The 11,864-nt window shown below is 42.5% G+C and overlaps 1 non-coding gene and 1 pseudogene across 1 annotated transcript; both read right to left on the minus strand.

The window, feature by feature from the left end:
• Positions 1–4,055: 4,055 nt before the first annotated feature.
• LOC119922604 lies at positions 4,056–5,085 on the minus strand (annotated as a pseudogene).
• A 6,218-nt stretch (positions 5,086–11,303) lies between these two features.
• Positions 11,304–11,441, minus strand: LOC119922617. The gene has a single exon (XR_005448675.1). It is a non-coding gene; the product is annotated as a small nucleolar RNA SNORA7 (small nucleolar RNA).
• Between the last annotated feature and the right edge of the window lie 423 nt (positions 11,442–11,864).

The following is an 11,864-nucleotide window of genomic DNA, read 5'->3' on the forward strand; positions in this document are numbered from 1 at the left end:
TCCTGAGTTTCACCTATGAGTGCATGTGTAGCTGAAAGGATCAAATCAGAATCCACAGTCCTGGCTACATTGTGTATATGGAAAGATTGCCCCTTGTGTGCTATGTTTAATATTTGCAACTCCTGTCACTGTTCTCTCTTTTGCCTCCTTGTCTTTCATTTCAGTCTACAAGCAAAGGTCAGGGAAAAGTCAGACATGGAGAAATTTAGATTTCAATGTAAATGGAAAATATGATGAAAACAAAAGTCCTAACAGAGAGTATGATGCATTTAAAAGGTGTCGAATTGACTCAAAGTAGAATTGCCAAGATGGGGACTACTGCTGACATGCCCACAACTCCCATGGGACTGAGTCTCCCCTTGAGTGGTCCCTTAGATATGGGGTCTTGGAACATTCCCCCCTCCCTCCATAAAAAGTCTCCCTTGGACTGAGTAAATAGCCCAAGACCATCACCTTCTACCAAAAGCCTCCATCAAGGGACTCAAAAATAAATGGCCCATTCACAAAGAACAATGGAAGACAAAACCCAGGCTATCACTTAGTGCAGTTCTCTGCACACAGTAAGCACTCAATAAATAAATACCATATATAAATTGATATTGCTCAAAGTCAATCCTGTGTGATTTCCCAAAATTTTGGGGACAGATTTAGAAAAAGTGTCAAGGAGAGTAGGAGGCATAATGAGAAATTGTCAGTTCAATTGCTTGACATTACTTTTCCATTTAATTCTTTTTAAAAAACGGGTAATCTAATCCATTACTATGTCACTTTGAACAGTTAAGTATTGTAGCTGTACATTTTCTGTTATTCTAAAACACACACACTTGCAAAACCCCGTGTGGAGAAAAACCAAGCACTGTAGGACTCGTAATGTCCAACTCTCTGTACATGCACACAAGTTGTTTCTTCTGACACCACGACACACTGTAACCAAATGGACTCACATTGTCTCATAAACATTCCTTAATTTCCAAAAAGCAAAACACAGTTTTTATGGCCGAAATGAGTGTAGACTCACTTATGAGAGACAAAATGGATTCCTCGGTGGGGGTTTTTTTGGTATTTGTTAAGCTCTTACTATATGTCAAACACTGTTCTAAGCTCTAGAGCTCTCAGGTAGGTACAAGTTAATTAGGTCGGACACAGTCCCTGTCCCATTTGGCACTCTCAACCTAAGATGAAAAATACTTTGTCTGAAATAATCACCAAACACTAAGCATGGATTTTTCAATCAACAATTGAGAGGCAATAATTGCATTTACTAAGTGCCCATCAACAGGAAGCAGGGAGGAAGAAGCACCTGAGAAAGAATTAATCAATCAGTTGTATTTGAGTGCAAAGCACTGTACTAAGTGCATAAGCAAGTACAATATAACAAGTTTGGTAGACAAGTTCCCTGCCCACATCAGACTACAGAGGGAGACAGACATTAATATAAATTAATAAATTAAGGATATATACAGAAGTGTTGTAGCGCTGAGGGGGGGTGAATAAAGTGTGTAAATAGAGATGAAAGGATCGCTTAGAAAGAAGTAGGAGAAATGGAAATAAGGGCTTAGCAGGAAAGGCCTCTTGGAGGAGATGTGCCTTCAATAAGGCTTTCAAAGTAGGGAGAGTGAGAATTCATTAATTCAGTCGTATTTATGGAGCACTTATTGTGAGCAGAGCACTGTGCTACGTGCTTGGGAAAGTGCAATACAGTAATAAAGAGAGGCAATCCCTGCCCACAAAGAGCTTGCAGTCTAGATGAGGGGAGACAGACATCAATATGAATAAACAGACATCAATATCGCTCTCTCATTCTCCCCACATATCCAATCCATCTCCAAAACCTGCCACTCATAGCATCATCAAGATCTGCCCTTTTCTCTCCATCCAAACTGCTACCATATTTCAATCACTCATCCTATCCCGACTGTATTACTGGATCAGCATCCTTTCTGATCTCCCAAACTCCTATCTCTCCCCACTTCAGTCTATATTTCACTCTGCTGCCCGGATTTTCTTTTTTCAGGAACATTCTGGGCCTGTCACACCTCTCCTCAAAAATCTCCAGTGATTGCCTATCAACCTCTGTAGCAAGCAAAAAATCCTTGCTATTGGCTTCAAAGCTCTCCATCACCTTTCCCCCTCCTACCTCACCTCACTTCTCTATCGCTACATCCTAATCCTCAAGCTCCACTCCTCTCATGCTAACCTTCTCCCTGTGCCTCATTCTTGCCTGTCCCACCATCGACCTCTGGCCCACATCCTACCTCTGGCCTGGAATACCCTCCTTCTTCAAATCGGCCAAACAATCATACTTCCCCTCTTCAAAGCCCTACTGAAGACTCACCTCCTCCAGGAAGCCTTCCTAGACTAAGCTCCTCTTTTCCTTAGCTCCCCCTCCCCATTGTTCCGACTTGCTCCCTTTGCTAAACGCTTATTATGTCAAACAATGTGTTTGCATGTACCAGTCAATCAATCAATCGTATTTATTGAGTGCTTACCGTGTACAGAGCACTGTACTAAGCGCTTGGGAAGTACAAGTTGGCAACATATAGAGACAGTCCCTACCCAACAGTGGGCTCACAGTCTAGAAGAGTGGGCTCACAGTCTATATATAAATAATCCTATTTATTTATGTTAATGCCTGTTCACTTGTTCTGATGTGTATGTATCTATAATTCTATTTATTCATATTGATGCTATTGATGCCTGTTTACTTGTTTTGACATCTGTCTCCCTTCTTCTAGACTGTGAGCCCATTGTGGGCAGGGATTGTCTCTGTTGCTGAACTGTACATTCCAAGTGCTTAGTACAGTGCTCTGCACACAGTGAGCGCTCAATAAATGTGATAGAATGAATGAAAATGTAAATAAATAAAATTGCAGATATGTACATTAGTGCTGTAGTGTTGGCAGAGGAGGGAAGAACAAAGGGAATAAATCAGGGCGATGAGGAATGGAGTGGGAGAGATAAAAGACTGATGAAAGTGAACCCAGTAACCCTTCAGACAACATCACAGTGACTATATTGGTTCCAATCATTTGTTCACGGAGATAGAGATGGAGCTGTGGTCTCCATTAAATTTCTAGCAAATACCAGGCTCATGCATTGCTTTTCATTGCCACTTTCAGCCTTTGTTCCCATCTGTTACACTTGTCTTTCATTACCAAGGATAAATACTGGAATTTGTGGAAAAACTGAGCAATAAGGACAGTCCTTGCCCTTCTCTCCATCCCTTATTTTACTACTTATGGCAAGATCTTAGACCTGGCATCTTGTTTTAGACAAATCAATCAATCAATCAATGGTATTTATTGTTTATTCATTATTACTCCTATTGTTATATTTGTTAAGTGCTTACTATGTGTCCAACACAGTACTAAGTGCTGAGGTAGAAACAAGTTAATCAGTTTGGACACAGTCCCTCTCCCACTTGGGGTTCCCAGTCCAAAAGTAGGAGGGAGTAGGATTTAATCCTCATTTTACAGCTGAGGAAATTGAGGCACAGAGAAGTTAAGTGATTTACACAAGGTATCACATCAAGCAATTGACAGAGCTGGGATTAGAATGCAGGTCCTCAGATTCCCAGGCCGGTACTCTTGCCATTAGGCCATATTGCTTCTCTTACTGTGTGCAGAACACTGTACTAAGTGCTTGAGAGAGTACAATGTGATAGGATTGGCCGATTTGATCCCTGCACTCAAAGGGTTTACAGTCTAAAATTAATAGTAGAAGGGTACAAGGGCTACAGCAGAAGGGATTGAGAGGACGAGTACATAACAGTAGACTTTAGCAGATATGGGGGAGAGGAAAATCGATAAATCTGCTTTAGCATTAAGCTCTGTAAACCCTCTGTTAACTAATGGGAAATTACCTAGTGAAGTTCATTTTTTATAGTCTTAGAAATCACACACACAAAAAAAAATCTCAAACACCCGGGAGTTGTTTGATGTTTGGCTAGTTGACTTCTTAGATATTCCCTGAATGAGAGGTGAAATAGCATGCCAATGGCTCCAGCTATTTTTTTTACTACTTCCTTTCCAGTGGTAAAAACATTACGATTTGCATCAAATTTCTTTCCTCATCACTCTCCTGCTCCACAGCCTCTTCGTGGCATTCTTCACCTCTTCATTCTGTTGAGTGTAGATCAGCTGGATTCACCATAGGAATAATAATGGTGTAGAACAAAGCCACCATCTTGTCCTCTGAAAAGGTGGTGGAAGGTCGCATTCATTCATTCATTCATTCAATAGCATTTATTCAGCACTTACTGTGTGCAGACCACTGTACTCAGCGCTTGGGAAGTACAAGCTTGCAACATATAGATGTAGATGAAGATGCAAGGCCCAAAAAACAAGATCATCACCAAGATGTGGGAGGCGCAGGTGAAGAGGGCTTTGTGTCTCTCTTCCGATGAGCAGGTGGTGAGAGAGAACAGGATGATGGTGTAGGATACCACGAGGATGACAAAGCAGCTCTAAGAAATCATCCCGCTGTTGGCTACTACAATGACCCCTACAATATAGGTGTTCGTGCAGGCAAGTTTCAGTAATGGGTGGACGTCGCAGAAATAACGGTCAATTTCACTGGGACCGCATAAGGGGAGCCAGGCTATAAGAAGGGTCTGGACTATAGTATGGACCAAACCACCAAGCCAGGAGCTCACCACCAGAATGCTACACATTTGACAGTTCATGATGACAGTGTAGTGCAAGGGCTTACAGATGTCCACATAGCGTTCATAGGCCATCTCTGAAAGGAGGTAGATCTCTGTGCAACCTAAGAAATGGACCTCAAAGAGCTAAGCCATGCACTCTATGAAGGAGATGACTTTGGCCTTGGCTTGGAAATCCACAATCATCTTAGGAACTGTTACCGAGGAATAGCAGACATCTGTAAAGGATAAGTAGCTGAGGAAGAAATATATAGGAGAGTTGAGATTTGAATTGCCCATGATGGTCAGTATAATAAGGAGATTCCCTATAATGATCATCATATAAAACAGTATAAATAAAAAGAAAACATGAAATATACTTGCTGCTCCACCTCATTCTGAAAAAGACCCATGAGGACAAATTCTGTGACGTTATTTTCCATTTAACCTTTGAACAGGAACCAGACGGACAACAGTGTGTTAATTTTAAATGTTTCTTCTAAATATTGTTAGCAACAGTAATGCCTTTGTAATGAAAAGCAGCTGAAAAATAACTTGCTATTTCATTTCCCTTTAACCAAGCTCAGAGGGTCTACAGATTGCCCATCTTTCCCAGGATTCTTTTTCATAAAAGTTTCAAATGTTTCCAGCCTCCTACTCTACTGAAGAATCAGTTCCCAGAACCCTAAGGTAGGACATAATTATAATGATGGCATTTGTTAAGCACTTACTAAGTGCAAAGCACTGTTTTAAGCGCTAGGGGGATACAAGGTGATCAGGTTGTCTCACGTGGGGCTCACAGTCTTAATCCCTATTTTACAGATGAGGTAACTGAGGCATAGAGAAGTTAAGTGACTTGCCCAAAGTCACAGAGCTGACAATTGGTGGAGCCGGGATTTGAACCCATGGCCTCTGATTCCAAAGCCCGTGCTCTTTCTGCTGAGCCACAATGCTTCTCTCTTAGAGTTTAGAGATTCAGACATAGATTTAAATAGTACAACACCCAGTGAGAGAAGTGAGGAAGGTAAAATAAGAAATAGTCACAATACCTCACACTAAAATATAATTTGAAGATGTTACCCCAATAAAAATGATGCCACATATAAAAAGCAAATTAATAAAGGACCATTCTGTTGGTAGTTCCACCTATATCTTCTTCTCCATTTGTTTGTCTTGTTAGTCAAGTGCTTAGGACAGTGCTCTATCCACAGTAAGCCCTCAGTAAATGCTATTGATTGATTCATCCAAAAGTTTGTGCTGGCAAGATAAATCCACAAACACGAAAAACAAAATCAGAATTCCAAGTTGAGCTCTTGTTTCCTTCAGCACATTCCAGGCCCCAGTGCAAACGATTTTTTTTAAAAAAAGCAAAATCCATGCGGTACATGATATAAAACTTTCTGAAGGGCAACCATTTTTCTTTAAAGAAATTATTCCAGTAGAAATGTAATCCACTTTAAAATAAGACTCTCCTCCAGGGAAACAAAATAATCCAAGGGGACACTTGAAGGACTTCAGACGGTTTATTTGATTCAGAGTGTCGATTCTGAGAGCTTCTCCAGCCCAGTAGTCAAGAATCGAGCTGACAGTTCTTTTTCCTCAAAAACTAAAATATCAGGGCACTATTCTCGACAACTGAGTGAGTTTAGGTCATACTCGACCTCATCATCTCCTACCGCTGCACTGTGTCCACCCTCACCAACTCTGAAATCCCTCTCTAATCATAATCTTCTCACCTGCCTCCGCACTCACACTCCTTTCCCCTGTAAATCCATATTACTCCCTCACAGAGATCTCTGCTCTCTTGACCCCATCCATCTTTCTGAGCACCTCACACCCCACTTCACCTCCCTCTCCTCTCTACCCAAACTTGATGATCAGATTACTGCTCTCAACTCTACCCTTTCTACTCAGCTAGAATCTCTCCCTCCCCTTTCCCTTTGCAGCTCTCGTACCACTACCCCACAGCCCTGGATCACTGCCACTGTCCGCCACCTTCACTCTTATGCTTGAGCTGCCGAACGCTGCTGACGAATGTCTAAACTCCATGCCAACCTCGTTCACTTCAGGTTTATCCTTTCCTGCCTTAACTCAGCCCTCTCCTCCGCCAGACAAAACTATTTCTCCTCCCTTATTTACACCCATGCCCATCATCCCCGTCAGCTCTTCCGTACATTCAACTACCTTCTCAGGACCCCGGTTCCTCCCCCTCCTCCTTCCCTCACCCCCAAAGATGTGGCCTCCTACTTCATTAATAAAATTAAATCTATCAGGTATGACCTCCCCAAAGTCACTCCCCTTCTTCTCGAACCCCCCTGCTCTCAACACTCTCTGCTACTCTCCCATCCTTCCAAGCAGTATCCTCAGAGGAGCTCTCCTCCCTCCTCTCAAGAGCTACTCCGGCCACCTGTGCTTCTGACTCCATTCCCTCTCATCTCATGAAATCTCTCGCTCCATCCCTTCTCCCCTCCTTAACTTCCATCTTCAACCTCTCACACTCCACTGGTCCCTTCCCCTCTGCCTTCAAACATGCCCATGTCTCTCCCATCCTAAAAGGACCCTCTCTTGACCCCACCTCACCTTCTACTTATCGCCCCATCTCCCTCCTACCATTCCTTTCCAAACTCCTTGAACAAGTCGTCTACACGCGCTGCCTCGAATTCCTCAACACCAACTCTCTCCTCGACCCCCTCCAGTCTGGCTTCTGTCCCCTACATTCCATGAAAACTGCCCTCTCAAAGGTCACCAATGACCTCCTGTTTGCCAAATCCAACGGCTCATACTCTATCCTAATCCTCCTCGACCTCTCAGCTGCCTTCATCACTGTGGACCACCCTCTTCTCCTCAACACGCTATCCAAACTAGGCTTCACAGACTGTCCTTTTCTGGTTCTCCTCTTATCTCTCTGGTCATTCATTTTCAGTCTCTTTTGCAGGCTCCTCCTCCCCCTCCCATCCCCTTACTGTGGGGGTTCCTCAAGGTTCAGTTCTTGGTCCCCTTCTGTTCTCGATCTACACTCACTCCCTTGGTGACCTCATTTGCTCCCACGGCTTCAACTATCATCTCTACGCTGATGACACCCAAATCTACATCTCTGCCCCTGCTCTCTCTCCCTCCCTCCAGGCTTGCATCTCCTCATGCCTTCAGGACATCTCCATCTGGATGTCTGCCCGCCACCTAAAACTCAACATGTACTAGACTGAACTCCTTGTCTTCCCTCCCAAACCCTGCCCCTTCCCTGACTTTCCCATCATTGTTGACGGCACTACTATCCTTCCCGTCTCACAAGCCCACAACCTTGGTGTCATCCTCGACTCCGCTCTCTCGTTCACCCCTCACAATCAAGATGTCACCAAAACCTGCCGGTCTCAGCTCCTCAACATTGCCAAGATCCACCCTTTGCTCTCCATCCAAACTGCTACCCTGCTCATTCAAGGCCTCATCCTATCCCGTCTGGACTACTGTATCAGCCTCCTCCCCGATCTCAATCAATCAATAAATCAATCGTATTTATTGAGCGCTTACTGTATGGAGAGCACTGTACTAAGCGCTTGGGAAGTACAAGTTGGCAACATATAGAGATGGTCCCTACCCAACAGTGGGCTCACAGTCTTAAAGGGGGAAACAGGGAACAAAACCAAACATATTAACAAAATAAAATAAATAGAATAGATATGCACAAGTAAAATAAATAAATAAATAGAGTAATAAATATGTACAAACATATACATATATACAGGTGCTGTGGGGAAGGGAAGGAGGTAAAACGAGGGGGATGGAGAGGGGAACGACGGGGAGAGGAAGGAGGAGGCTCAGTCTGGTAAGGCCTCCTGGAGGAGGTGAACTCTCAGTAGGGCCTTGAAGAGAGGAAGAGAGCTAGCTTGGCGTATGTTGGGAGGGAGGGCATTCCAGGCCAGGGCGATGACGTGGGCTGGGTGTCGACTGCGGGACAGGCAAGAACGAGGCACGGGGAGGAGATTAGTGGCATTGGAGCAGAGGGTGCGGGCTGGGCTGTAGAAGGAGAGAAGGGAGGTGAGGTAGGAGGGGGTGAGGTGATGGAGAGCCTTGAAGCCGAGGGTGAGGAGTTTCTGCCTGATGCGCAGATTGATTGGTCTCTCCCCACTTCAATCCATACTTCACAGCGCTGCCCGGATTGTCTTTGTCCAGAAACGCTTTGGGCATGTTACTCCCCTCCTCAAAAATCTCCTGTGGCTACCAATCTGCACACAGTAAGTGCTCAATAAATACGATTGATTGAAACAGGCTTACTCTGCAGAAGAGTGGAATTAGATTAGGTTTAAGAAAGAACTATCTGCCTGCAAGGCTTATGCAACCTTGGAAAAACCCAAGGAAAGCTGAGGAATTTCATTTCCAAAACACTTTTAGGCAACAGAGCTATCTTTCCAAAGCAGTTTAGCTGAATAAACAGAGAGAGAGAGTCGGTTTAATGAGCAAACCACTCTCCCTAGAGTCAATTTCTCCACACAGGTTCTCAGACTTGGGATTGAGGCTCATCCATTTTTCGTTTTCTTTTAAATGATATTTGTTAAGTGTTTACTATGTGGCAAGCACTGTTCCAAGTGTTAGGATAGATACAAGGTTATTAGGTTGTCCCACAAGGGCCTCACAGTCTTAATCACCATTTTACAGATGAGGAAACTGAGGTACATAGAAGTTAAGTGATTTGCCCAAAGTCATACAGCTGACAAGTGGCAGAGCCAGTAGTAGAATCCATGTCCTCGGACTCCCAAGCCCTGTGCTCTTTCCACTATGCAACGCTGCTTCAAATTGGACACATGTCCCACATGGTGCACAGAGAAATGATGTGACTTACCCAATGTCACACAATAGGCAAGTGGCAGAGCCAGAATTAGAACTCAGGTCCTTCTGACTCCCAGGCCCATGCTGTATCTACCAAGGCATGTTGCTTTTCGATGGAAAACTCCATCAGCTGGAGTTCTAACTGTAGGCCAAAGGATGGCCTAAAGACTCTTGAAGATCACTTTCAAATCTGGGATTCTTTACTTGTTTTTGTTTCAGGGTACACTGGCAAAACAAGGAAGAGCTGCCACTTTTACTCAAATCTATGCACCATCTGATCTGTAGCCTAGTAGCTACTACCTTACTTCTAATTGGTGGGTATCCAGAGGCAAAATTGAAAACTGAATCTGGCTCAAACTGTCTTCTCATTATGTTTTATATAACTTTCTTTTTTGTTCATTCATTCATTCATTCAATTGTATTTATTGAGCATTTACAGTGTGCAAAGCACTGTACTATGTGCTTGGAAAGTACAATTTGGCAACAAATAGAGACAATGCCAACTCAAAAATAGGCTCACAGTCTAGAAGGGGGTAGGCAGACAACAAAACAAAACTAGTAGACAAGCATAAAACATCAGTGTAAATAAATAGAATTATAGATATATACACATAATAAAATAATTAGAATAATGAATATGTACATATTTACACTCTTGATTTTGTCCCACGAACCAAATATGATTATTCGATTGCCAAGTCTGCTTAGGGATCATATAATTTCTTCGAGGATTTTTTTCAGAAAAAAAATCAATTTGGGATCTGAATACTCACAAATATTTCAATCACCACGTGGCATGTTGCAAGAGTTGAACTTTGTAGACAGAAATAAAGTTTATAGAGTCTTAAACCAATAGTTTAGATCTACCTGAACAGTTACAGTCCCATATTCCCAGGCCATTAATCCAAAATTGGGGGAAGGGGGAGGAAAAGGTAGGAAAGAAATTCTGAGTCAGAGAGAAAGTGATAATGGGATTAGTTTTGGTGACATTTGAAATTTCTACATTGAATTTTTTTATCTTCTAATTTTTTGACAACTAATTTTATTTTCTGTACTTTTCATGGCTTGTTATACCCCTCCGTATCAGAATTAGAACTACAGCTATTTGATTTAATTAGCAAATCCACTAGAAATAAATTACCATATTAACAGCCATTTTAATGTTATGTTCAATTAATTTAGCCAGGTAGATAGAGCACGGGCATGGACGTCAGGAGGACCTGGGTTCTAATCCTGACTCTGCCAATTATCTGCTGTGTGAACTTAGGCAAGTCATTAACTTCCCTGGGCCTTAGTTACTCCATCTGTAAAAATAAAGATTAAGACTGTGAGCCCTATATGGGACAGAGACTGTGTCCAGCCTGATTAGCTTGTATCTTCGCCAGCACTTAGAGCAGTGCTTGACACATAGTAAGCACTTAAAAGAAACTATCATCATTATTATCATTATTATTATTAACATTGGAAAATATTTAACAGAGCATGTCCCTAATGTAACTACCAAAAACACATCTATTGCCTTATAGAAGCATTCCTCTATCTCCTAAAAATGGTGGCAAAAGCATCATTCTTTATAGCATCAGATATGCTAAATGTTTTGAAGCAGGCTTAGCAGACAGTTTATTGTCTGTCTTATGCTATTGAGTCATCCCCGACCTATAGCGACTCCATGGACACATCTCGTCCAGAACGCCCTACCTCCATCTGCAATCATTCTGGTAGTATATCCATAGAGTTTTCTTGGTAAAAAATATGGAAGTGGTTCACCATTGTCTCCTTCCTTGAATCTCCACCCTCCATGCTCTCCCATGCTGTTGCTGCCCAGCACTGGTGAGTTTTAACTTTTAGCAGATTGCCTTCCACTCGCTAGCCACTGCCCAAGCTAGAAATGGAATGGGTATGCCTTTGCTTGACTCTTCCTTCCATAGCTAAGACTAGTAGAGTACTGGAAACTCTCCAGGTGCAAACCTGAGAGGGCAGACAGTTTATCATCTAGACCAGCTTCTAGAGTCATGTCTCTAAATTATTTCAATACATAAAGAGGGCTGTTTGGTGCACCTGCCAATGTTTTGTGAGACTCTTTTGGATTCCAATACATTGAGCTATATCCTCCTCTATTTTGAATAGCAATGAAATCCAGCTCAGTCACATGGCCCAGGGCAGAACCTTTTGGTTTTGTTTGCTTTCTTTATAATATTTTTAAGTGCTATTTCTTGCCAGGCAACATACTAAGCATAGGGGTAGATAAAAGCTTATCATTTTGAACATAATCCATAGCCTACTTGGGGATCATAGACTTTATCTCTATATTACAGATGAGGTAACAGAGACACAGAGTAGTGACTTCATAATAATAATAATGATGGTATTTATTAAGTGCTTATTATGTGCCAGCCATTGT

This window comes from Tachyglossus aculeatus, unplaced genomic scaffold (assembly GCF_015852505.1).
Source record: "Tachyglossus aculeatus isolate mTacAcu1 unplaced genomic scaffold, mTacAcu1.pri scaffold_114_arrow_ctg1, whole genome shotgun sequence".
Lineage (NCBI taxonomy): Eukaryota > Metazoa > Chordata > Mammalia > Monotremata > Tachyglossidae > Tachyglossus > Tachyglossus aculeatus.